Source organism: Pantherophis guttatus, chromosome 1 (assembly GCF_059756535.1).
Source record: "Pantherophis guttatus breed Tessera chromosome 1, ASM5975653v1, whole genome shotgun sequence".
NCBI classification, from domain to species: domain Eukaryota; kingdom Metazoa; phylum Chordata; class Lepidosauria; order Squamata; family Colubridae; genus Pantherophis; species Pantherophis guttatus.
In genome coordinates this window covers 265387890-265401888 of record NC_142063.1, presented here as the reverse complement: position 1 = coordinate 265401888, position 13999 = coordinate 265387890, and the positions used below count along the sequence as shown (strand labels likewise).

The window sequence follows — 13999 nt, the reverse complement described above, 5'->3', positions numbered from 1 at the left end:
CAATTTCCCAGGTTGTAGAGATCACTCCCCTCTGGCCATTGTGAGTAACCGCAAAGACAGCCTTGACAGAGATATGGCTGGAATGTACTTTTTGACTGACATGCTGTCTCCCTGTGGCTGCAAAGTTTCTTTTCCCATCCCCTCTGCCTATGGCAACTCAAGAGCAGGCCAGGGATGCTTTGCGAGTTGACACTTGCATTTGCCTCTGCATAGATACAGTACATACCCCCCAAAAATATTGACAAATGAAGAAATTCAAAGATGATAAATATTAAAGTAGTAAGTGTTATGGGATAAAACTAAAGAAGCTGGACATATTTTGTTTAATTAGATGATTAACAGCCAACAGGGAATCCACAAAATTATACAAGGCAAGGCAGATCTCTTTTATTCCTATGTTGTTCTGCTTTTGAATGCATTGCCAGCATGGGAGATTTGATCCAGATCTGTATCTTGTAAGGGTTATCAGGAACATATTTTTCATCCTTTGCCTCCTGTCTGCAATGTAAATTCACACTGAAACAAATATCATTATCTATAGCTGGATTAATAATATACAAACAAGAGCTTTCAGTTTGCATGACTTTTAAAAAGTAGTAGGCAGAACTTGATCCTGAGAAAGCAATTCTCTAGTTACCTTGAAATGAACTGCATAATTTCATAACTGTTTGACCATTTGATACTTTCTCTCATGTGGCATTGATTTTTCTCTTTGAAGACTGAACCCTTCAGGCTTCATTTTATGCTACCAGCTAAAACTGAGTTAGGATATCATCCTGGATCAGTTCAACTGAGCAAATCAGATGAAAACTAATTGAAGTAAAAAGAAATCCATTCTGTTTGAATACAAACAGTTAAGCTTACAGGGTTATAGATCATACCGTAAATGATCAGATCTATCCCGGATATACTGTATATTATTAAAGAGATTTTCGCTTTCTTTTGCAGAATTGTTTCGTGCAATCTGAGACTGACTGTGGTGAAAGGTTGCATTGTGTATTCATCTGGCAAGGTAGGAAGGTATATTAAACATTACTCAATTGATGAATTATCAAATCTGAACAGTGTAATCTAAATGTGACAGGCTCTTTTATCTCCCCAAAATAAATTAACTGGTCCCAAGTCAGCTTTTATCCATGAGATTCATATATCACCATCCATAACCTGCACTTGTTCCGAGAAAATGGAATATGTTTGAATTTATGAGATGAAAGGAGAGAAAGATATTACATTACTATCAGGTTAAGTGTTCTATGTAGCTGTACAGTTCTTACAAATTTATCTTTACAGATGCTAGCATAGAGTGTTAACCTGGACCCAGCAAATAATAGATTGCTCCCATTATTGTCCATCTTGTGGGCAACAGTTGGAAAAGAATTCTTCTAAAACTCTAGATGACTTCATGAAACAAATCAGTAGTCCTTGATTTACAATCCCAATTGAGCCCAAAATTTATGTTGCTAAGCAAGACAGTTGTTAAATGAGTTGTGCCCCATTTCTGACCATTTTTGCCAGGGTTAAGAGAATCACTTAAGGGAATTGTGTAGTCATTAAAAGCAAATCTGGCTACCCCCATTGACTTTGCTTGTCAGAGGTTCCCTAAGAAGGTTTGAAAATTACAAATTACAAGGTTGGCAAATTACAATCCCAGGACCCAGCACCCAGGAATGCTGCAACTATCTTAAATACATGCCAGTTGCCAAGCACCCAAAGTTTGATCACGTGACTGAAATGGTCATAAATGTGAAAACTGGTCATAAGTCCATTTTTTCAGTATTGTTGTAACTTCATTAAATGAAAGGTTATAAATTGAAGGCTACCTGTAGTATATTGCAATAGACTGTACGTTCTATTTGGGGTTTTTTTTAAAAAAAAATATCCCTAATGCTGTGCCATTAAATGTGGTCTAAAATTCTCTCTCAGGGATATTTAGTTAGAATCTTTTATGAGCAAGTCATCCATGAGAGCAGATTTTCATTACATGAGTCCAGCTGAAATCAGTATTTTTGAACTTAGTAATTGCATTTCAAGAATCTCTTGAACTCCTTCTTACCTCTGGGTTGATTCAGCTAAAGAACTTAGCTATTTCGATTTTCAATTTTCCAAGCTTAAATCACAGATGTTTCATTTTGGAGACATACAATCTCACTCTCCTGGATATTTGGATTGAATACACCAACTCAAAGAAAGAAAAAAAAGCCAAAAATGATTTGCTCATAGTTGGTTTGAAAAGCATTAAGATTTACCCTTATAAAAAAAATAGATTAATTTTTCTTCCACAGGATTCTGTACATAGGGAGGCAGAGACCCATACATAAAAAAAAAAATATTTGTCCAGCAATAGGTTTATATCTGTGGTTTATAACAAAGCTTATAAGAAACGCTTATTCTTTTTCAATATTTTCATTATTTTGCTGCAAATATTTCTTCACTAAATACTAATAACTAAAAAATTAATGCAAATGACCTGCTACGGAAACTTCATTTGGTTTTGAGTTGTATCAAGATATTCCCAGTTATATGTTTCTTTCCTTGCTGAAATACAATGTATTATACTTAGCATGTAGAGCCAGGTAAAAAAATTGTAATCCCAAATTATCCACATCTCATGAAATATTTTGAAGGAAAATAGCTAAGGGTGTAATTTGATTGCAGAAACAACGTCCTACAGCAATTGTCTTTCTTTTAGGACTGATGGGCAGATTTGAAATCTTACAAACATATTGTCCATACTCACATAAAATAACTTATTGGAGGCTTCACAAAAAGGTTACCTTGAAGAGTATAGCTAGTTAAAAAGCACTGATTAAAAGAATACTACTGTACCTGTTGATATTTCTAAGTTCTCAGATACTTCTTATTAACCCATTTTTGTCCATTTTCTGCACAGGTAGGCATATCTTTAAGCAGCACTGAGCAGGATCTGAGCATCATATTTATTTCTAACAAAATTACAGGATTTGCCTGGAACCTGATGAGCATCAAGATAAATTACTGCAGACATGCTAGCATCTTAAGTACTAGGCTAATGATTTCAGTTGTAGACGCTATACAGTCTCAAAGTAGAAGCAGAGAAATAATGTCAAATCCCCATTGGGAGACAAGTTCTTTCTGCATTTTTAAAATCTTAACCTCAGAAAGGAGTATACCTAGGACTAGCATATGTGAATAAATAGAATTCAAGGATTGATGAATCATAAATCAACTCCCAGATTTCATGATTTAGATCAACAAAGTCTGGCAATTTTCCCTCCTGTTGTTTGTAAAAGGAGGGAAAGATTGTGTGCTGTGTTGTTGTTGTTTTCAAAATTAACTCTAAAGAAAGCTACTACAATCATTTGGGATTACATCCCCGTTTCCATCCTGACAGATGCAACTAGCAAATCAGCTGGTGATGAAGTGTACCTTCTACACAGTAGTAGGTTCCACTTACCTTCGCTACCAGTTCAGAACTGTGAGCACGTGCATGTATGCGACGCTTCTGTGCATGCAGAGAGCATCCATGATGACGTCCGGGTGGGTGGGCGGAGCCTCCCGCCGCCGCCACTACCGGTTTGCCTGAACTGGGGCGAACTGAAGAAACCCACCATTGCTTCTACATCAGAGTTAGAACTGCTTTGCTTACAAATCAACCAATCTACCAAACAATCAAGAATATATTCTGGTGGTGTCTAGGGAAGTCTATAGACTGAGAAGAAGTCTGACCTTGATGGCATCATCCAAAAAGCAGCAAAAAGGACCCGGTCAAGAAACTCCTTTCTTGGGAGTCTAACAGGGGATCTTTTGGATCAAACTCAACACATTTTCCTGACCTATCACATTATCTTAGACTGATCTGAACTATAAGGGGAAATAATTTGCCTCCCATTGGGAGAAGTGAAAGGAAGAACACCAACAGAAAGATAGAGATACAATATTGTGGCACTTCAAGCCTGACAGGTCATTATAGAAGTAATAGTTTGACTACATAGTATTCTTTGTCTACAAGCCATCCTCTTGCATTCTTGCACTAAGAATGATGATCAATGGGAATATAAGCCAGGCAGAACTCCCAGGAAGATGAACTGGTAGACCAACATCAAAAATCTGTCACTAATTACCTTAAAACGTTCATGGAGTATAGATAGATGAGGGTAACCTGGTCACAATTGTTTCAACAAATATGCTGGTCATTTTCTTCAGTGAACCCAGTGTACTCGTTGTCTGTTCTGAGCCTGCCAGTTTGGTTTTCCCTTACATTTAAACAACAGCAGATGTTGGAAGACAAATATAAAACTTATTTACTTACCTATCTTTTATCTGACTATTCCTATTCCTTTGGGAGCTTAAGGTGACATACATGAAAGTCTTCTCTAAATTTCTTCTTTACAACAACAGTCTTGTGAAGCGAGTTGTGCTGAAATATAAAAATTGACTCAAAGTCAATCAGCTCCATGGTGAAGTGAACAACTGAACTTGAACTTTCCCCAGTTCCAGTTCAAAATTTTAATCACTGCTCTCCTTGCATCTATTGACAAGATTCTACAATTGACTGATCTGGAATAGCAACACAATGATCATGGTATATCTATTCAGCTCTGCATAGCTATTCTATTGCATTTAGAAAACTGAAGGATTATTTTCTGAACATTCCTGAAACATATGAGATGATGGTGATAATGCATTTATCATAAAACTCAGAGTAACAATTGTTTAATCAGGCCACATATTCCAACAGTTCTAAAGTATCTGGGAAAAAAAGATTCTTGATATCAAAGTTCTTGCATACTAAAGTTTTCTTTTCTACGTTGAGGATTAGCTCTACAGAGCCACGAGGAGATTTGGCTCAGATTCCAGAATCTTCAGAATTACATTTTCAAAAAGCTGAAACAGGTCAATGTGCAAAGAGGTCATGTGCACTGATTGTGTCAATATAGCGTTAGTCATACATAATGTGTGCCAGCAGACAGTCCATGTTTATTACTTCTCTGTTAGAGTTTCTCAGTGAGGCCTTTCCAAATCTGGCTCCCTCCAGATGCATTTGGATTATAATTCCCATAATCCTAATTGCCCTATTGAATGGTACTGACTTTATATATAAACATTGGGTGTATTTATTTGCTTAGAATGAGTGTTTTAAAAAGAACCTGTCAGATTAGGTATGGAAAACGATAGATTTGGCAAAGATTCCTTCCTCTATGGATGTACAAATAATTACATCCAACCTGCAAAAGGATTCTTTTTCTCATGAGCAGTCAATCCTTGGTGCTCCCTGAGCTTCATTGTTTTTGCTTTCATTACCCAAACTAGGTAACATCATCATGAGGTTACCTAATTCGGGTAATGAAATGTCTGCAAGAAAACAACGAGGTTCAGGGAGCACCAAGGACCTCTCATTTCAACCCTGAGCTACAAATGTTCTCCTTATTGATTCTTTTTCTCAGCTGAGTAAGAACAAGTGTGGTTGTTACGTGTGGTTTCTAAGGCTCCATAAGTTCACTCAGTATGTAGTCTCTGATTTCTTGCCTATTAACTAGGTGTCAATTTCCAGGGCTAATAATAATGTGCATCTATTGGAAGCATTTCAATAAATCCATGTGTAAATTGAAGGAAAATCAAGGAAAATGGAGGCAATACTGCCTTTCTGATTCATTTTTCATGCAGGAGACACCAGTTTGCAATAGAGGATCTCTTCTATTCACAGACGCCCTCCAAGCAAATTGAAGCCCTGGCCTTCCCAAGCTTTGGAATCGCATAGCCAATGGAGAATGCCTTACGTTGCAGAAAGCTTCCCTGTATATCTGGAAGCTTTGTTAAACCCTGAAGGAGTTTATTTATTGTCTCTTACTCCTCCCTCAAAAAAACCCAATTATTCTCTCATGTGACTTGACTCCTAGAGACTTCATTCACATGGTCATGTAATAGTCTTTGGCAATAATAGGAAGGGGCTTGCCTTTGCCTTTTCTGGATTTTATTTTATTTTATTTTACTGCCAACCTGCCTTCCATTGAGGACCTGTATACTGCACGAGTCAAAAAGAGAGCTGTGAAAATATTTACAGACCCCTTGCATCCTGGACATAAACTGCTTCAACTCCTACGCTCAAAATGACGCTATAGAGCACTGCACACCAGAACAACTAGACACAAGAACAGTTTTTTCCTGAATGCCATCACTCTGCTAAACAAATAATTCCCTCAGCACCATCAAACTGGTTATTAAGTCTGCATTACTATTAATCTTCTCATCATTCCTATCACCCATCTCCTCCCACTTATGACTGTATGACTGTAACCTTGTTGCTGGTATCCTTACGATTTATATTGACTGTTTCCTAACATGATTCGATTGCTTATTTGTTCCCTATGACTATCATTAAGTGTTGTACCTTATGATTCTTGACGAATGTATCTTTTCTTTTATGTACACTGAGAGCGTACGCACCAAGACAAATTTCTTGTGTGTCCAATCATACTTGGCCAATAAAGAATTATTTTACACCTTCCAACTTATTTGCCCCGATGGTCTGCTATCCATGTACAAAGCAGATCCAACTCTGCTTTGCTTCTTCTGAGATCAGTTCAAGTCCCTAAGCTGAACGTGGGACATCTGTTCCCCTAAAAAATAGTGACCTTGCTCAAAATATAACTGATAATACAACTTAAGCCTCTGTACTGGGCACTTGTCGTGTCACTTTTAATACTAGCAGTTATCTATTCTGAGATAACATCTCTGATATCCTAAAATGTATTTCTGAAAAAGTGTGAACAGAAGAAAGGTAAGATTTTTTCACATAAAGTGTTCTCAAAAATATGCCCAGTTCACATTTCTGCCAGCCCATTGAGGTGGCCCAGACAAACAGAACTAATGATGTATATAACACTTAATTTAAGATGACAGTAACAGACTCTTGCGTGTATGAAAGTACATCTTCCTTCCCTTGCTTTTACTTTCCACCAAACCCTTCTGAAATATTTCTACCCCCACTACTCCTTCTAACTCAGATTTTGTTTATAAGAGCGTTGTCTAGGCCAGAGGTCTTCAAACTTGGCAGCTTTAAGACTTGTGGACTTCAACTCCCAGAATTCTCTAGCCAGCATAGCAGAGCTGGGTGGAGAATTCTGGGAGCTGAAGTCCACAAGTCTTAATGTCGAGCCCAAGCCTCCGCTCGACAATAATGGGATGGGGAGGAGGAGAAAGAGAACATGCACACGTACCTGATACCTCAAGACTGTGCTCAGCAAACCGAACAAACAAGGACGCAGGACTGCACCCAGATGCTGAACACAGAAAACTCACAAATGGTGATGGTGGCACCGGGAATAGGCAGTCCGGGCGTCGGGCTAGGGAACGGTGAGGGGGGGGGGCATTAACGAGATACCCGGAAAAGAGGCCTGCATGACTGCATGTCACAGCTGAATGCTATCCGGCCAGTAATAAGGGAAGGGTGGAGCAAATGTATAAAGGGCACTACGTAGCAACTGTTCGTAGCGCCAACTTTAAACTGCTATAGTGCTCAGCGTTGTTCCGGAGTTCCTGCTAAGCATTAAACCAGCTTCACTGAGGACTCTGCATGTGTCCCGTTGTATTTTCTTGCTACCTGCGAATCGCCCAGGAGAAGGAGCTGAGACTTAAAGCTGCTAAGACCTCTGGTCTAGGCTACAGCTTTTCCTCCTGTCCCCCAAGGTCATTTTTTAAAAATGCTGCCTTTTTTCATGTACAACTCAAGGGGGCAAACATACCAATATTTCTTCCTTCTCCCATTTTCCCCACAGCAACAACCCTGTGAGGTAAGTTGGGCTGAGAGAGAGAATGACTGGCCCATGATCACCCAACCAACTTTCATGCTTAATGTGGGTCTAGAACTCACAGTCTCCTGCTTTCTAGGACATTGTAACCACTACACCAAAGTGGCTTTTTATATACCATTACAGCTTTTTTTTCAGTAGGCTCTTCGGGAAGGCACAACTTCATACAGTATATGCATACATTTCAGTTGTGCCTTTCTATATATCAGCATGGCAACACAAAGAAATAAATCATGAGCGTCATAGTTTACCACTTTGCTTTCTGCCTGGGGAAACTGCTTTATTCCTGTATGAAACCTGCAGAACCAGTGATACTACATCCTACCACATGCAGAATATACAAACAAAACACAAACACTGAGGTAAAGCCTGCAACAGTATTTTAATCATTGCTAGAAGGTGATAGTTCTCAGGTTTAGGCCTTGGGGAAAAAAACTTCTTATGAGAAGTATAATCATTTTTTGCTGTTGATTGTTAAGTATTTTGATTATTTAATTAACTGGTTATTAAGTCATTTTCAATTCCTAGCAACCACATTAAAGCTTTCAACAGAGAACTGGATCTTTCTGCAATGTGTCCTAAATAGGAAACCTTCTCCTGGTAACCTGTGTCTCAAGAAAGAACTGGGGATTGAGTTGTTCAATGATCCAACAATTTGTTTTCTTGGCTGTCTACAGTATTCTCAGGAGTCTTCTCCCACACCAAAGTTCATAACTGCTTCTTAAAGTTCAATTTTAACTTTCATGGAGTGTCACAGAGAATACCATGACTTGCATGTTTCTGAACTTTGTAGGTATAGACGCATCACAGCATTTGAATACCAATTCCAAAGCCTTTGTGGCTGCATTCTACTGAGTTCTAGTAAATTTTAGTCCCATTTTTTCACTGAGCTCTTTTAGTTTTAGTACTAGGGCTTGCAGATACTTTACATTTTCAGCTTATCAGGATAGTCATCAGCATATCACAGATTATTGATGTTTATTCCTCTAGTTTTTGTAGGAGATGACCAGGCTGAGCCTGAGGGAGGGGTCAAAAATGTCATCAGTCATGAGTCCCTTCTTGCCCACAAGACAGCTAAATCCAGCCCACCTTGAATTCCTGTGACTCTTATCTACCGCCAATTTGCTTGGGCTGTTAGTAGTTCAGATTCTTGTAGAGAGCTTAAGCTTGCAATAAATCTTTATACCCATTTGAACTGCCTGAAAACCATGTTTATCTTCTTCCAATCTAACTTCCCTTAACAGCACACAGGTTGAATAAATAAGGGGAGAATATGCAGCCTTGTTGCACTCCTTTGGCAATCTGGAACCAGTCTATTTCACCATATTCTGGCCTGACTGTGACTTCCTGACATGCATGCAAGCTTCTCGTGAGGATAATGAAATGTTCGAGGATTCCCATTGCTCTGAGCACTTTCCACAGCTTGACATGATCAACACAGTCAAAGACTTTTCTATAAGTGATGGAGCATATACTGATTTCTTTTTGGCATTGTTACTTTAAGTAAACATAATTTCAAAACACTGCAGAACATAGCCAACTTGCTCGAATGATAGTGGTAGATACTATTCTAATGCCACTAAGCTGTGTATTCAAAGTGCACGCTCAAAATCTTCTTTTGAGATGACAGCCTGAATTCTCAGAGAGCTTACCTATGTAAAATAGACCCATTTGATATATCTGAGAGATATTTTTTTTCCAGCTAGTTCTTAGGATGCCATCACACAAAGGTAGCAGTTTGAAAAACCTTCCTAATTCTAGGAAATATGTGGGATGGAGGCTTTTTCAATGGTAATACCTCGTTATGGAAAGGTCTCACCTTAGAAATCAGGTTGATCCCTGTAGTTTCTGCCTTTTGGAAACTTTCGAAATCTGAATTATTGCAGAGGGTCTATAGCAGGTATTACTATCCAGGATTGTTAGATACTATTTTATGTTCGTGGTTTCATAATCTGATATGCTATTTAATCCTACGATAGACGTTTTAATACCAGCTGCTTTCATTTTTTTATGGTTGCTCTTAATTAACTCAGAGAATCAGCTTGATTACAATAGGTATACATTTGATAAAATAAATGAGGGATAGAGGAAAACTCTAGTTGATTCATATTTTGATGGGAACTTATCAATATATTTTGTCTATCAGGCATTACACCGCAGTTCCTTATGCAAACAAAAAGTGTAATAGGAAAAGATGGGTATGAAATGCATATTATTAAATTATTATAAGACTTCAAAGATGAAACCATCTTTGGTTTCCAAAAATAAAAATTGGCAAGATTGTCCATCACTAATCTGAAGTAAGACTAATGATGGGCAGAATCCATTTCATTCCATAATCTTCATAATGGTCTCTGAGGGTGAAGGTACAGAATCCTACAAATATTTCAGAAGCTTTAAGTACTATCTGAATACCTAAAACATCAAATCAAATCTGAGTACTATGGATCTGGTGGACAATCAAGTTCATTACAATGGTTTTAAAACAGACAAATGGCTGTTTTCCCATTTCTAGATCCTTAAACAGTCTACACTTCCCGAAAAAGAAGAACCTGCAGTAAAAGGTTGTATTGCGACTGACTATAGATGATTATTACACATTGTCAGTAGCAATTCACATAAATGTTTTATACATTAAAAAAAATCCTGCATAGAGACAGCTAACAAGTCAGGGGGAAAAGACGTGCTAAAGCATATCTGATCTTTTATTTTCTTTACGCCAGTAGAAGCAGAAAGCATGCAATCTACCAGAGCTACAATCTCAGAGGAACTTCTTTGTACATTTGTGCTGAGTGTGTAACTTGCATCTTAAATCATTTCTGCATTTTAGGCACTGAAGCACTGATAACTAAAGACAACTAAAAATGCATATATATATATATATTTAAAAAGTGTTCTTGGGTCAATCTTTTGACTGCCTGGAGAATCCCTGGAATTTTCTTGGCAACATTTTCAGAAATGCCTGTCCATTACCTTCTTTCTAGGGCTGAGAGAGAAAGTCACCTAATAGCTTCGTGCTCATGGCAGGAATAAAACTCACCATTTCTCAATTTATAGTCTGGTGCTTTTATCCAAGTGGTTATCAAAGTGGGGCCTAGAAGCCAATACATATTTTAACATTTTTCTTAATAATTAATTCTTAACACAATACATATTGATAGACATAATCCACATAAACCAAAGCGCTTTGGGTCCTTAGTCATTTTTAGGAATGTAAAGGGGTTCTTTTTTTTTTTAGTTTAATGTTTTATTGAGTTATAAAATATTGTAAAATACAAAAGTAAATAGAAAAGCAGTGGGGAGGAAAAGGGGGAAGAGAAGTGAGGAAGGATAAGGAAAAAAAGAAAAAGAAACATTGACTTCCAACTCTCTCTGTTGCAGTAAAATAAAGGCATTAACATCTAATCACAGGAATGTCAAGGGTTTCTGAGACCAAAATGTTTGCGAATCTCTTCACTACACTAAACTGGCTCTCAAAAATCTATTATAGGTGGTCTTCAACTTATGACTACAACTGGGATCAGAATTTCCTTTGCTAAAAAATGATGATGGTTGAGTCACATTCGATTTTACGACCGTTTTTTTGTTTGCCAGTTAAACAAATCACTGCAGCTGTTAAATTAATCTTGTGGTTGTTAAGTGAATCTGGCTTCTCCCATTTACTTTGCTTGTGAGAAGCCAATGGAGAAGGTAACAAATGACCCTGGGACACCGCAATCATCGTAAACTATTGTCAACTGGAGGAGAAAATGAGTAGCCATATATAATACCAAAATATAATGTGATGTGTTTAGTTATAGCTTAGCTTGTTGTGCAATACCCAACATAGTGTCTTGGAAACTTGGGTTTATATAGTTTTAGGTAATGTTTAAACCCACCAATTAATCTTTTTTTTCAATGCACAATGGTTAAAACAAACTAGCTTAGTGTATGCATAGTCCAACTAGGTATAGTGCTATTTACAAAAAAGGAAAAATATATTCAATTTGAATAACAAATTGCACAATGCAATTTGCACAAAAATGGCCTTCCCATTGCTCTCCTATGTTGCTTAGAGTCCCTGCAAATGAACTAATATATAAATTTAGTAAATAAATAAATGAGCCTAATTATGCTAGGATACCTAGGAGGTGAGTATATTTTCATAGAATTTCTATTAAGCCGCCCAGAGTCACCTTATAGGGAAAATGGGACACATAAAAAATGAATAAATAAATATAAATAAATAAAATGTTAACTCTTTACTAGGCCGTGCAAAATGAAAGATAGATAAAACCGTAAGTTTGACCAGCCATTGCGGCAGAATTTTCTGAACACTTCAGAGATTGCCAAGCTAAACCAACATGTGAGAACAACTGACTCTGTCTGTACCCATTTAATTAAGTACTGCCTAGGGAAATGATAGACAGATACTTGATAATCTTTACAAATATAATTGAGTCTGTACCATATTTCAACCTTATAGAAATAAAGTGAGTTTTAAAGAAACTAAATTAACACAGATTCTATTACATTCCATGTTTTCCCTAAAGTTTTAAGAGATTTTATCATTATTCCCTTGGCAATTTCTTTTTGCCTTAATGATTTACAATGTATTGTCTAATCAGGAGATGGTTCCACTAAATTTCTTGAGTTTACCACAAAGAAATATAATCTGCTTCCTTCCCAAGTTCTTAGAAGACATCCATTCCAACATTTAAATGTTCTGCTTACAACTTAAAAGGTGTTTTATGATGTGATATTATGTCAGTAAACACATTTCCAACTAATCATTTAGTCTGAATACTTATTCCAGGAAACCATTTGGTTGTCAAGCAATTAAGACAACAATGAACCTATCTATTGAGGCATTATGTGGTGAGTTTGATTTTGGCTTAGCGGAGTTGTGTGGACCCAGCCATTATGGCTAGTAAACTGAAGTTTTTATGTTTTCCTCTAATTTATGAACTGGGTCACTGAGCTCATTCAAGAAAATATGCTTAAAACAAATCATAAATTAATGCCATATATGACTGCCTCCATCAAACAACTTCAAACTCACTAGGTTCAAGTCAATTTGGGAGCTGGCAGATGAAAAAATTTTTTTTGCAATGCCGTGTTGGCCGATGTCAGAGTTGTTTCTCAATAAGATTATTTTTTAAAAGAAAAAAAAAGTTGTCTCAAGTTGGAGCCTGTTGGCTTGCTAATTTGCTACATTTTCTTTCCACGCACCTGCTTTACTTGCTAAAGTGAAGAGCAACTTAATGGTCTTTTCTGTTTAAAGGCAGCTTTACATGTGCACATGGTTTCAAAGTTGCATAATACTTAAACACCAAAGCAGTGGACTTAGTTCTGTGTTCATTCATAAATAACTGAAAAGAGAGGTTCAATGTATCATTTCCCTGAGGTGAGTTTCATAAGAGAGCATGTTAGTAGAGTTCTAACACCACTAAGACCAAACTGTTATTCCCTCCCATGGAAAAGGAAGTATCCCCCCCCCCCATATTTCCAGTGAGTACTATTCCAGGAGTCTGTTTTCCATAGCAGGAGAAAAACCTTCCCAAAATCAACACCACAACTGACAGAAGGGCGGAACCTGCCTGCAGCCCTTACGGAAAAGGAATAACTGAAAATTAGACAGACAATTCCTGGCGTGAACTTAAGTTATAGCCAGTTGTTTTTCAGAAAATGTACAAATACAGCAAACATCCTACCGGGAAAGAAAACAGTTACCTACTTTGACAGGATCGTCTGAATTGCAACCAGTCTTCTCATGTTGAAAGAAAAGCAGAAGCATGAGATATTAAAATGTCTCTCCCATTGAGTGATTCCTGCCACACGTGTGCTTGTATTTTCAGCTCTGATGAGATCTGCTTGCTGGCAGCTACCAGGAGGCTGATACAACAGGAAAATGAAGACATGTCATGGCTGAAAAATAAAGTACTAGCACCACCATATGCTAGAGGCTGGAAAATTGATCACAGCCCAGAAAAAAAATACCCTGCTCATCCAATTTTCACTGTTTGTCTTTTCTTTTAAACATCTTTGTGTGTGTGTGTGTGTGTGTGTGTGTGTGTGTGTGTGTGTGTGTGTGTGTGTGTGTTTTAAATTGCAACTGCAGGTAAAGGCAATATACAGCAATGTTGACAGGATTACTAATTTGCCAGGAAAATCCTAAACTGGTCCATTTGAATTTCCCTTCCCATGGTATAATCCAAGACACTTAAAAATCC

General features: G+C 37.5%; 1 protein-coding gene across 1 annotated transcript in view; it reads right to left on the bottom strand.

Moving 5' to 3' along the window:
- ESR1 (estrogen receptor 1) overlaps window positions 1-13650 on the bottom strand; it is a 230329-nt gene extending 216679 nt beyond the window's left edge. The window contains exons 1-2 of the mRNA XM_087882848.1: window positions 13504-13650; window positions 4289-4396 (exon numbers count right to left, since the gene is read on the bottom strand). The gene's annotated coding sequence lies outside the window, so the exon portion shown is untranslated. The remainder of the gene's footprint in view (window positions 1-4288; window positions 4397-13503) is intronic.
- Between the last annotated feature and the right edge of the window lie 349 nt (window positions 13651-13999).